This window comes from Camelus dromedarius, chromosome 4 (assembly GCF_036321535.1).
Source record: "Camelus dromedarius isolate mCamDro1 chromosome 4, mCamDro1.pat, whole genome shotgun sequence".
Classification (NCBI taxonomy): domain Eukaryota; kingdom Metazoa; phylum Chordata; class Mammalia; order Artiodactyla; family Camelidae; genus Camelus; species Camelus dromedarius.
Genome location: NC_087439.1, coordinates 90,185,974 through 90,200,468, shown reverse-complemented (window position 1 = coordinate 90,200,468; position 14,495 = coordinate 90,185,974).

The window sequence follows — 14,495 nt, the reverse complement described above, 5'->3', positions numbered from 1 at the left end:
TGGAGTGATTATTTTTCATATATTTATTTGCTTATTGTTTTTTCTGAATTACCACTGACATCCTTTGCCCATTGAAAAATTTTTTTTATTTTTTGTTGAAGTATAGTTGACTTACAATGTTGTACTATTTTCTAGTGTACAGCATAGTGATTCAGTTATGTGTATATATGTGTGTGTGTGTGTATATATATATATATATTCTTTTTTAGATTCTTTTCCATTATAGGTTATTACAAGTTATTGAATATAGTTCTCTGTGATATACAGCAGATCCTTGTTTGTTTATCTATTTTATATATGGTTATTTGTACCTGTTAATTCTAAGCTCCTGATGTATCCCTCCCCCACCCCTTTCCTTTTGGTAACTGTAAGTTTGTCTTCTATGTCTTTCAGTCTATTTCTTTTGTGGAAAAAGTTTATTTGTGTCATTTTTTTTAGATCCTACATGTAAGTATTATCATATGATATTTGTCATTCTCTGTCTAACCTACTTCCCTTACTACATTAATCTCTAGGTCCATCCATGTTGTTGCAAATGGCAAAATTCATTTTTTATGGCTGAGTAGTATTCCACTGTCTAACTATACCACATTTTCTTTATCCAGTCATCTGTCAATAGACACTTAGGTTGCTTCCACGTCTTGGCTATTGTATATAGTGCTGCTATGAACACTGTGGTGCATGTATCTTTTCAAATGAGAGTTTTTGTCTTTTCTGGGTATATGCCCAGGAGTGGGATTGCAGGTTCATGTGGTAACTCTATTTTTAGTTTTAGGAACCTCCAAACTATTCTCCATAGTGAATGCATCAATTTACATTCCTACCAGAAGTGTAGGAGGGTTCCTTGACTTTTTGTATTAATCAAGTTTGTATTGTTTTTACTTTTAATATAAGGCTGAATTCACATACTGAGTTCATAAATTTGAAAAACAACAGAAAACTTTCAAATTAAGAGTAGAAAAAAATAAACAAAAAGTGTCTTTAAATGAAAAAATCTGTACCTTGTGATTTTCTAGGGATGTGTTTTAGCTGTTTGATAAGAATGGGTATATTTGATAAGATGACTTCTACTGCATGTAACGGAAAACCCCAATGCAAATAGACTTGAGTGGTCCTTAAGACCTTTTCCTCACATAACAAGGAAGCATTGGGTTGGCTCCGAGGCTGGTTGGAGCCTGGCTCAGCGTGGTTGTCAGGATCCAAGGTCTTCCCATCTTTTTGTTTGCCTTCGTCTGCGTGTTGGCTGTTTGCCCTCATTCTGGTTCCCCTCATAAGATGATCGCAGCTGTTCCTGTCCTCATATGTAGACATTACAACATCCGACCTCTCTTCCTGTGTCTTCTTAGGACAAAGACACTGCACCCAAAACACCCAGAGACGATTTCCCTCCAGCCTTACTGGCCAGAAGTTAGTCTGAAGCCCTTTCCCAAAACCACCTTTGCAAGAGAAGGGGAACTGCCACCTTAACTTAGACTGACCGCCAACCACAAGAGATAAACATACAGGAACTGGGCAGAACAGTGAGACTTCCTAAAAGTTATCTGTTCATGGATCAGAAAACTCAATATTGTTAAATTCTCCCCAAACTGATCTACATATTCAATGCAGTTCCAAACAAAACCTAGCAGGCTTTTTGTTTGATAGAAATTAACAAGTTCATTCTAAAATTTATATGGAAATGCAAAGGACCTAGAATACACAAAACAACTTTGGAAAAGAGGAACAAATTTAGAGGAATAACACTGCTGAATTTTGAGATTTACTATAAGAGCTACAATAATTAAGACAGTGTGATATTGGTGTGGAAAAAGACTCACAAATCAACAGAAGAGGGTAGAGTCCAGAAAAAGACTCATGCATGTATTGTCAATTAATTATTGACAAAGATGTCAAGATAAATCAAAAGTAAATGGGGGGGAGGGTATATTCAGTGGTAGAGCACATGCTTAGCATGCACAAGGTCCTGGGTTCAATCCCCAGTACCTCCATTTAAAATAAATAAATAAATAACCTTATAACCTCCCCCCCAAAATAAAATTTTTTTAAAAAGTAAGTGGAGAATATTTTCAATAGTACTGCAATATTTATTTATTTATTTATTTAGTAAGAGAATGAACTTTGACCTGTACCCTGAATCGTATATAAAATTCAACTTGGACAGATCATAGATCTGCAGGTAAAACAGACAACTATACAATTTCTAGAAAAAAAAATAGAAGAAAAATCTATTGCCTATATAGAACACAAAAAGTTCAAACCATAAAATAAAAAGTGTATGATTTTTTTCAGTACCTAAAATTTCTGCTCTTTGAACTCTCACAACTTAATACTAAAAAGAGAAATAGGTTTTTTTAAGGGCACAGGATTTGAATAGACATTTCTCCAAAGAAGACATACAAATGGCCAAGAGGACATGAAATGTATTCATGATCACTAGTCACTGGGGAAACACCAGTTAAAACCACAATCAAATATCACTTCATACCCACTGAGAGAGCTAGAGTCAAAAGAACAGACAGCAGCTAGTGATGGAGGGGAATGTGGAGGAATTGGAACCCTCATACAGTGCCGGTGGGGATGAAAATGGTGCAGCTCCTTTGGAAACCAGTTTGACAGTTCCTCAAAAGGTTAACCATAGAATTACCATATGATCCAGCAATTCCATTACGAGATATATACCCAAGAGAAAAGAAAACATGTCCACACAAAAACTTGTACACAAATGTTCACAACAGTTTTATGCATAATCAAAACAACCCAAGTGTCCAACAATCGATGAACAGATAAACAAAGTGGAATATATACAATGGAATGCTATTCAGCCATGAAAAGGAAAGATACATGCTGCAACATCTGTGAATCTTGAACACATTATGCTAAGTGAAAAAAGCCAGAAACCAAAGGCCACATATTGTATGATTCCACTTAAATGAAATAGACTTTTGTGTTATGTGAACTATATCTCCATTTTTTTAAGGAAACAGATTTTTTTTAATGCCTGCTCTTTGAAAGACATTAAGAAAATGGAAAGACAATCCAGAAATAAGAGAAAATATTTTCAAAACATAGACCTGATAAAAGAAAGGTAACCAGAATTAAAAGATCTCTCATGATTCAATAATAAAAAAACAAGCAATACAAATTTTTTAAATCATAGATTTGAACACTACCAAAAAAGATAGAAAAAAAGCTAAAGAGCACATGAAAAGATGCTCGACACTATTAGTTATTAGGAAAACACCAATTAAACTACCATAAGAGAACTCTGCACACGTATTAGAATGTCTAAAATTGCAGGAGAAAAGCTAACGGTACTAGCAAATACATGAATCGGCTGAAACCCTCATCCTCTGCTGGGGGCCACGTGATGTGGTGCAGTTTGGAAAACAGTTTGGCAGTTTCTTTAAAAGTTCACACAGCTACCCCATGACCCAGTCGTTTGACTCCTACATATTTACCCAAGGGAAATGAAAACACGTGTTCACACAAACACCTGCGCACAAATGTTCACAGCAGAATGATGGCCAGTAGCCAAAAAGCGGAAACAGTACAAGTGTCCGATAACTGGTGAACAGACAAACAAATCTTGGTACACTCATACTAAGAATACAACTCAACAATAAAAAGGAAGAGTTAAGCTATATACACACTGACACACACATTGTGGGTCAATCTCAAAAGCATTATGCCAAGTGAAAGACACAACACAAAAAAAGCTACCAAGTGTGTAATTTCATTTATACGATATTCTGGGAAAGCCAAAACTGTAGAGACAGAAATCAAATCAGTGGTTGCCAAGAGTTAAGAGTGAAGGGAGGGCTGACAACAAAGGAAAGGGAATGTTTTGTTTTGATGTGTACTATTGTTTGTTTGTGCTGGTGATTACACAACTGTAAACATTCATTAAAATTTAGAGAACTGTAGGTTTCAAAGGGTGATTTTTTTTTAATGAATGAAATTACACCTCAATAAATCTAATGTTTAAAAAATTAACTACATTACCTTAATTCACCTCCTCTCTCAAAAACTACATTGAATTTTTTTTTTTTTTAATTTGGGAACATCCCATAAAGAGGAAGGCACGCCAGCTACATTTACTTTCTCAAAACCTTATACTCTTCATTGTCTAAAACACAAATAAGCACCTGTGAACATTCACACATTACCAGCTTTGTAAACATTTTTAGCAGTAGGCGACTTACTTTTCTGGGAAAGAAATTAGCTCTGCTAAGACTGTCTCTCCCTGTTCCTCCAGCCTGGTCACACTTGTTTGAAGGTTGGCCAGCCAGGCTGCTAGTTGGGAGGATGTTTTATTTCAAGTGTTTTTGCTTCCCCTCCAAGGAGGTTACTGTGGGCAGTAATGGGTAAAATCAGGAGAGATAAAATTGGATCCAATCTGCTCATACGAGAGGTGTGGCAGACAGAACCCATGTTCTGCCAACATTCTCTTGGATCCCTCTTCTACTTCCCCTAGTTGTATGCATTCCCTCCCAGCAGCCAGCATCCACTTCTTTGTTAGAGGACCACCATCAGGCTGCCTGAGTCCACCTGCCTGCTGCACTTGGGAAACCAAAAAACCCTGGGGAGAATCCACTCCCCTTGAGGGCGGCTGCTAACTGGTGCCTGGCAGATACAGGAACTCCTTCGTACCTGAAGACAACGCCAAGGTATGTTTTCACCAGTGCTTCTAGTACTCTTACACTCAAACGAATTGGCTGGAGATTAAATTCAAATGCAGATTCTGATGCAGGAGATCTTTGAGTCTCTAGTTCTAATAAGCTCCCAGGTGATGCCAAGGCTGCTGTCCAGGGATCCCACTTTAATCAGCAAGGGTCTTCTTTCAGAGCTCCTGACAGGAGCCAGCCAAAGATGACAGGTGTCTAGCTTGGTCTACTTGAGCAAGAATAAACACCCAGGGACAAAATGTGAATAAGGTGGATAAAATGTGGTTCCACAGGCAGGCTATAGGATTCAGCTGGATTCTTGAGACAAAGGTGTATTTGTGGGCTGGAAAACATAAGAAATTCCTACCCCTTCCCCCATTACGCCGAGGCAATAATCTGCAAACTGCCTTTGAGCTGTGGGGAAGGGGTAGAAGTGAGGGAAGTTTGTTGGGGGCCATGAACACACACAAAGATTGTGAAGGATACAGCTGTTACTGACAGCAAAGAGCCAAGATGGATATTAGATCATTTCAAAAATTTTAAAAAGGATTCCGGTGGCAACTGGCAACAGATGATTGCTGACAGGAAGGCTGGTGTGTCTTTAGGCTTTGTCAGGAGATGACTTTGTTAGACCATGTCACAGAGCACAGAAGGCAGTTAAGCAGTCTAGTCCGCATGACAGCTCCAGGAAGCAATTACCAGATCAAGGGTCAAGGTTAGAAGGCTAGAAAAGTCCACTCTTCTGTGCTCCCATGACACTCTTTAAAACTACTGCTAGAACATGTATTTCTCCCCTTCATTCAACAGATATTCACTGAGCGCCAATATGTGCCAGGCAATATTTTAAGCAAAGATAGCACGGGAAAGTTTTCACCAAATTTATGTGACAAGTGGAAAAGATCAATAATAAACTCACCAACAAATGCATAAGAAATACATTAAATAGCTGCTATGTAGAGAATTTAAAAGGGGTGGAGTCATAGCAAAGGATGTGGTAGCTACTTTAGAATGAATGGTGAGAAAGAATGTCTTAGTCAGTTCAGGCAGCTAAAACAAAATACCACAGCTTATAAACAACAGGCGTTTCTTTCTCACAGTTCTGGAGGCTGGAAGTCCAAGATCAAGGCTCTGGCAGGTTCAGTGTCTGGTAAGAGCTGGCGTTTTGGTCCATAGATGACCATCCTCTTGCTGTGTCCTCACATGGCAGAAGGTCAGGTGCTGCCTCATCCAGCTTCTGGTGGCCACTGGCATTCCTTGGCTTGTGGCTGCATCTCTACAACTTCTGCCATCCCATTGCTTTCTCCTCTTCTCCACATGTCCAAGCTCCCTCTGCCTCTCTCTTATAAGGACACTTGTGATTGCATTTAGGGCCCATCCTGATCAATCATTGATAGTCTCTATATCTCAAGATTCTTGACTTAATCACCTCTGCCAAGACCCTTTTTCCAAGTAAGGCAATATTTAAATGTTCCCCACAAAAGGACCTGATATCGTTAGGGGACATGATTCAGCTTACTACATGAGCCCAGAGCAGAACCGGGGAGATCATTGGCAGCCATCACCCATGTCCAGGCAAGCGATGTCTATGTCCTGGACCAGGTTGTAGGAAGAGAGCAGTGGACAGATTTAGGGTGAATTTTCAAGCTCCGAATGCTAACAGATGTGATGGAGGGAAGTGGGACATATGAGAGGAATTAAAGACAGCAGAGAATCCCCTGGGGCCTGTCTGGTACCAAGCTGATCTCCACTAACTGGGTTGTCCCCTCCTGGAGAGCCCAATGCCTTTCATTATCTCATCACCTCTGGTACCCAGCCTGGGGCTCTTCCTTTACTGGGTCTACACAATTGTTTAACTACATTGGAATATGGGGTTCAGGATATCAGTTAGTATCTTTGCTAGAGTGTAGTGATGTGTGGAAATGTCAGAAAAAGCCCTGTTTGGGTTGTTCCTCTTTGAATACCAGTGACTCAGTTTAAAACCTCTCAACAGAAACTTGTTCTCAAATGAGGGCTCCAGAATCTGCCTTCCCTCCAATTTGGGTGGCTGCAGCAAGGAATCCAGAGAAGTCTCTGAAATAATATTTTACTAACAAGCAAAAGCAACTTGTGTATTTTTTTAAAAGCAGTCTTCAGGGTTGTTTTCATGTTTAAATTCATCCAGTCTTACTGATTATTTTTAGGCCAATATCTAATAGGCTGTGAGAAGCACTGATAAGCATATCACAACCTGGTAACTTTATCACTGAAGGGCCTCATTCATTTTTTTATACCTTGAACAAAGAAGTCTAAGACCAAGAAAAGAAATCTTTGAAGCCAGTGAAAACAGGGCTCAGCCACAGCCAGACTCTGTGAGAGTACAAATGTCGAACACGTGTCACTCACTTTATCCCAACGGTAATGAATCAACTTTCAAAAGACTGCCAGTTATTAGAAGTTTATCTTGGGCCCACTAGCATTGTTTGCTTTTCTGGCTCTGATTAAAATAACCATAGAGAAAGAAATGAGTGTCTATTTCCACTTACTCATTTCAAATATGGTTACCAAAGAGATTTGCTCCTTTCAAAACACATCCCTCTCTCCCCAGCTCTCCCTTGCTGGGAAATCTGATCTTTCCCCCAACCCTTTCTTCTACACAAGTACAGGTCTTCTGGTGGCTCCGCGAAGCCTGGTGGGCCACAGAATCTCAGAGGGTGTTCCTGCTTCTCCCAGCCCTAGGCAAAGTTTGGCACTCCTGGCAAGTGCTAAGCCCCTAAAACAGTTTCACCCAATCAGCAAGTACAGGATGGCAGGAATAAAATCACCGCTGTGGCCAGGGACACGCCCTCTGTGGATTTCATGCAGATGGATTTTGTGCTTTTTCCAATGGTACCTACCCTTCCTTACTCTCCCTATTCCTGGTTCTTCGTCTCAGCCCCTGATACTTCGCCCAGGCCCCTCCTGGCTCTGAAGAGCCATTGTGAAGCAACCCTCCAGCTTGACATCCAGACCTATCCAATTCAGGCATTTCCTCTCTGACCCTAGGACTTGGGGGAACAGGTTAGAGACACTTGGGCTTTCCCAGGTGGGTCTCAGGGTGGCTTCCTCCCTGAGGCAGAGGGCGGGGAACAGAAGGAATAGAAATTGGACATTAATTAGGCACTCAGCAAACACTGATGTATACCATTTGCCTGACCACACTCAATGCACTGGGATTCAGAAGTAAACTGGCCATAATTTCTGCCCTCAAAGAATTTACAGTTTAGTAACAGTGTAGGGTGAGTAGAGGCACTATGGAGCAGTGATTTTGTTCAATACAGTGTGATAGGTGACAGGTGGATGCCTGTGTCACTCTGGGAACACACGTGATGGGCACTCAATTCAGTATCAGGACGGGAGAAACAGTGAGGGTCAGGGGTAGGGCTACCAGATTTGGTAAATAGAAAGACAAGACGTTGTGCTGTACACCAGAAATTGACACAGCATTGTAAACTGACTATAACTCAATAATAATAAAAAAGAAAGAAACACAAGATGTTCTGTTAAATTTGAATTTTAGATAAACAATGAATAATTGTTAAGAATGTCCCATGTGACATTTGGGGCACACTTATACTAAAAAAGTATTCATTGTTTATGTGAAATTCAAATTTGGGGGGAGGGTATAGCTCAAGTGGTAAAGTACATGCTTAGTATGCATGAGGTCCTGGGTTCGATCCCCAGTACCTCCTCTAAAAATAAATAAATAAATAGACCTAATTACTTCCCTCCACCACCAAAAAAAAAATCAAATTTAACTGGGGATTTGATGTTTTTATTTGCTGAATCTGGCATGCCTACACCTGGGAGAAAGATGCCAGGGAAAGCAGTGCCCTCCGCCCATCATGAACACTTCCAATGGAGCTGGCAGGAAGCCCTCCTTGGAAGCCAGCCCTCTCCTACCCCAGACTATTTTCCCCACTTCATCCTGCTTCTCTGTTTGTTGGCTGGGTCCTCTGACATTCCTTACCAGCTCTTATTTCTGGGGAGACCTCAGTTACAAAACTCATTTAATTTCCCACCTGCCCCTGTTTGACAGTCCTCTTAGGGCAGGCTCTTCTGGGGTGAACTTGACTCTCTCTTCCATGAGATGCTGGTCTTTCTTTGTTCATCCTCCCAGCCACTCAAAGGGTCTGAAAACCAGCAGCATTGGAATAACCTGTGGGCTGGTGAGGAAGGCAGAATCTGCAGCCCCATCCAGACCTTGTGAATTGAACTCTGCAATTTACCAAGACCCCAGGTGACTCACAGGCACATGAAAGTTCCAGAGGCCACTGAGATTTTTGTGAGGATGAGCCTAATTCACCTTTGAACTCAGAAAGATGGAAGAAACTTCTTGTCTCTCAGGCTTGGAAGAAGAGAGCTGTCCCTCCACCCACCTCCCTCGGTGTGCCCCTGAAATGGCTCTCTTGGCTGCCCCATCGTTTCAGAGGTGGCAGGAGGCCCCTTCAGCAAGATGGAGAGGGGAGGGGGAGAAGGGTTCCTTTGACAAACTGCTTATTTCAACCCCTTCCTCCCCTGGCCAGATGCCCTTCAGTCTAAGGAGTCTCATTTATGCTCAACTGCATGAAGACAAAAGGAAGGCATTCATGTCTTTGCCCCTCAGGTGTTTCTCTTTCTCTCTCTCTTTAAAATACTCAGGACATAACCCAGCAGAAAGTAGAACCTCCCTTGAGGGTCAGTGTAGCAGAAGGTGGAGAAGCTGAAATGGGCAAAATGCTTGGCAAAGTGGGATGTGCAGTTGATGGGAAACGATCCCTGACCCCACCCCAGACCTTCCAAGTCAGACTCTTCGGGGATGGGGCTCAGGAAGCTGTGTTTTAATAAACGCCTGCCATGATTTTAATGCAAATAAAGTTGAGTGTCTTTGTAGCATAACAAAACGGCTCTTTGACTCTAGGATGGAAAATTAGATATTGGGCTTGACAGGCCCCCAGGTTCACCTTCTTCCTGCTGCCTGACTGTCTGAGCACCGGCAAGGACTGGCACACAGATACAAGGGAAGGTGCCCCACCAGACGAAAGCCAAATAGAGCTGACATGCAGGCCCAAGTGCTAACTTAACAGCGAGTTCCTGGATGTGAGAGGGGTGGAAACTGTTCTGCTCCTAGGGTGGGTGTGCATAAATTATACACAAACCACACACAAAATGTATAAATGAAGGGTGCTGCAGTCTAACAAAACTTGATTTCTCAAAAATGGGTATCAAGCTGGATTTGGCCCAATTTGCTGACTCCTGGCTTAGATTAATCTCCAGCATCTTTTTCAACCCTCAGAGTCTCTGGTAAGTTAACTTTCAAAATGCCAGCACCCCCAGCAGTGGTTTCTTAACAGTTTGAACTTGACCCTGGAATTAGTTCTCGATCTAGGCCCATGAGAATGGACACGAATGGGCCCCAGAGATGGTTGGGGAGTGGTCAGTGTGCAGAGGACGGGAAAGGGCTAGGAAAACTCCGGTCCTGTTTGCCGTTTGGAGAGCAGATGACCTAAAATCAGAGAGGGTCCCTGCCTGGTCCCTACATGGCCAGCTCCTGTTGGAGCCCCTCTCCCCACCCCCCACCCCCCACCCCCACCAGCAGATGGAGATCAGGAACAAGGAGGGTGCTACCTGCTTCAACCCTCCCTGTTGAAATGAATGACGCCAGTGCATGCTCAGAGCAACAGCGATGGAGAGGCCAAGTGCATCACCATAGCGGTGAGCAAGTTGAAAGCTGAAGCCCAGTTCCAGGAGCAGGAGAATCCGCTTTCTAAGAGGCACCGAGATGGAGAAATAAAATAAGCTCTCAAAGGGTCAATAAAAAGAAAAAAATTAAGGGAATGGCGGCATTTTTTTCTTTGCCTTTCTCTTTTGCAATGCATTTTTTAAAAATTTTTTTAACGTTCACTGTCAGTGTAACTTGAAGGTAGGGTAGTGATTTTTTTCATTTTTCAGTTTTATTAGGTAGAATTGTTACAATTTGACTGCACATGTACAATATATTGCATGTAAATATACGCAAAATACTGCACTTTTTAAAATTTACATATATGTACTGTTCATTGTTTAAAGAACTAGAACAAACAATTCCACAATTTTATGGAACCATAGAAGACCCCAAACTGCCAAAGCAATCTTTTGTAAGTCTTTTTTTTTTTTTTTTTCTCTTTCTTCTTTTTGTTCTCTTTTCTTATGGTTTGATGACTGGAAAAGTTCCTTTAACGTTTGTTGTAAAGCTGGTTTGGTGGTGCTGAATTCTTTTAGCTTTTGTTTACCTGTGAAGCTTTTGATTTTTCCATCCAATCTGAACGAGAGAGACTTGCTGGATAGAGTATTCTTGGTTGTAGGTTTTTCCCTTTCATCACTTTAACTGTATCATGCCACTCCCTTCTGGCCTGTAGAGTTTCTCCTAAAAAATCAGCTGATAACCTCATGGGAGTTCCCTTGTATGTTATTTGCTGCTTCCCTCTTGCTAATTTTAGTATTTTCTCCTTATCCTTAATTTGTGTCAATTTGATTACTAAGTGCCTTGATGTGTTCCTCTGGGCTTCTGAGCTCAGGAACTGCAGACTGAGTGTTCACAGCACAGCTGCCCCAGGCAAGACAAAGCTACCATGGCTGCTCCTCCTCCCCCTCCGCCCCCCAAGGCTCACTCTTTCCTGGCCTTGGCCTTGGGCTCTCTGTTCAAGCTTCCCTATCTGAGAAGCCATCTTGGCTCCCAGAAGCATCACGGGTTCTTGATACATTGGTCCTACATCAAAACACCTGCCCTGTGCCTCAGCCCTTCAGTTCTCTGCTCTGTGCTAAAAAACCAAGAAGTCATCTGCATTTAGCTACTCACAGTTGAAAGTATAGGAAATGGAGACCAGAAATGTGAAGTACAGTGCCCAGTGTCACATAGTGAGTGAGTGACAGAGTCATACTTCAAACCCAGGCAACCTGCCTCCAGAGCACATGGTCATAATCACCTCACTGTGCTGCTCTGCAGAGATGAGGCAGACCTGGTCCCTTAGAGAAAAGGCTAGCAGGGAACCTGAAACAGGAGATGAATGGCTGTACCACAAGCGGGAACATGAGAGATGCAAGAGAAGGCACAGAGTAGGGATGGGTTAGATTAAGGGTATCGAGAACACCCCTGGTGAGTGACTGAGCAGGGCCAAGTGCCCTTGAGGTTTGGGGAAAACCGACAGGAAGAGATGGAAGAGATGGGCATCCCAGGGAAAGGGAACTGTATGACAAAAATCACAGAGGTAGAAAAATATAAGGCCACATTGAGAGACTCGTCTGAGTAAGGGAAGGAGGACCCAGTCTGGCTGGAGATCGGGACGCGCAGAGGCCCCAGGACTGAATGGCGGGGCGGAGGCTGAGGGCGGGGAGAGGTGGGCCGTGGGTGCTTCAAGTGGGAGGGCCTGATTGCACAGGGTGGAACCAGATCTGAGACTCGGTTCTGAAATGCCCATCATCTGTTCTGCTCAGTAGCCAAGAATAATGGTCACTGAGACACTGGGGGCTCAGGAGGTGGACAGTTTGGCCCAAGGATGAGGAATGTGGTTTCCCAACAGTCTAAGGTAAAGGGTGTGGCAGAGCCAGCCGGACACAGTCGGAGGACCAGCTGACCTCAGAGGAGGCAAGAGGCCACGTGAAGGGGAAGAGTGGGAGGCGAGAGATGGGCCACTGAATTGGGAACAGGTTGGGCTACAAAGACATTTAATTTGCTTGGCAGCCTTGCTCTTGACAGTCCCTGTTCACAGGTGTCATTTACTTTCTGAAACTCAGGCCTTCGGACTGAGACTTCCCTTCCTTCTGCCCAGTTAAGAAAGTGCTCCTCTGCAAGACTCAGCCCCTCCACACCTCCCATGCACTTGCGTTATTTGTGACATTTAAACAAAACCGAGAGAGCATCCCCTGCGGATCTGCGATGCTACTTATAATGTCCTGAGGTGAAGTTTCTGATAGGACACCCTTCTACTCCTCAAGGCAGAGTTTTCCAAAGAAAAGGGGAGCAGATAAACCGTGATTCTGCGCAGAACATGTGAAAAGATGTTTTCCCACAGCAACTGTTTTGCTGTCGGCAATTAGAGAAAGTTTGATTTCCTACAGAGAATTAGGACAAGAGCAGGGGACATGGAGAGCAGGGACAAGGAACAGAGAGGGACCCTCTGACTCATCCAAGCATTCTACACGACTTAGAAAGGCCCACTCTTCGCCTGGGGCCACCTGGGATCAATCAGTCACAGCGAGGCACACAGACCGATGTGACTCAGAATCTTCAAATTTGCAAGGGATGAATGTCAACTCAAACTGGCTCAAGAGCACGTAGTGGTTCATATAATGAAAGAGAACAGGACATTCTGGAAAGTATGGCTGGGCCCAGCTGCTCATATGAGCATCCTTTCTTTATTTCTCCAACTCTGGGCTCTGTTCCCTTTGTGTGGACGTTAACCTTAAATTATGCACCCACACACCCCTCATTCCTCCATGCTCCCACGAGTTAGCAAAAGCTTCCCCAAGTTGTGTGAGGCTTGGGTCCTACCAGCTTAGTAAGTCCAGCAGAGACTTTCCCAACAGTTGTAGACAAGGTGCTGGCATTGGGGGTGATTGGCTTGATTTGGGTCACAAGTTCATTCCTAAGCCAATTTCTGTGCTCAGGGAGCAAGAACGCCCTGATAGGATGGGCATGGGTCCTGGAAGAGCAACAGAACTCTCACCAGCGAGAGCTCACCAAGGGAAAACCTGGCTGCCAACGGCAGAAGGGAGGACGGATGCTGGGCAGGTGAAAACAGCAGGGGTGCTCTCCAGGGTACCAGCGGTACACAGATTCCAAGGGCACGCAGAACAGGTCCTGGTCATTTTGGTCTGAAGGGGCTAAGTTGAGAGGAGTCGGGGGAAAGAAAATAAAGAACTAGAAGGGATTCCAGGCCAAGGAAGGAAAAAGCACATGGAACTATGAAGGCATGAAATTGAGGGAAATAATCCGCTGGGCCTGGATCACTGATGGTACAGAGATGGAACAGGAGAGGACACTGGGGAAGGGAGCTGAGGTCAGATCAAGAAGGTCTTTAAATAGCTGGTTAGACAGATTGGGAAGCCTGTTCTTCTAAGCAATTGTAGCCAGCAGAGAACAGGGGGTGTGTCCCTGCATTTTTTGTTTGTTTGTTTGTTTTGGTTTTTTTGACCAGAAATACATACTCAACTGGAGGCAGCATGATGCAGGGATGAAGTGCAGGGACTTTGGAGCCAAATCCCAGCTGTGTCGACGTGGCAAGTTCCTTAACCTGCCTGTGCCCCTGTTTACTCACCTGTAAATGGGGGAATGACAACGTCTCCCTCATGGAGGTGTTGTGAGGATTGAGTGAAATAGCACATAAAGATCTGAGAATCGCGCCAGGCACACTGTAAGTGCTGTGATCACCAATGGCGGAGCAGCTGAGTGGCACCACCAGCCATTTATGATGGAACCATCCCTCCAATTCCACTGCTGTAACCAACTTCTTAAAACTCAATTAACTTAGTGTGTGTAGATTTGGACTTCCTTCCTACAGCCCTGTTGGAGAGCTGATTAGAAGCTCTGTGTTCACGGGCAGGGAAGAGTGTGCCAAAGGGTGTGTTTCACTGGTTATGATTGGGTAGAAAGCCAACTTTTTCATCAGGTATCCCTAAAACATCATTATTTGCAAATTCTTCTTCTTGGGCCCATTCAATTTCTCCAAAGGAAGGTTCATCCAGTCTCTCATTTGGGAAATAGAAGCCGGACTACTGGTATCTCGGGAGCAGGGCAGGTGAAAGGTGCTGGGAGGTTTCACCATTCAGTGAGCAGACTTCCCCCCACCCTCCACCCTT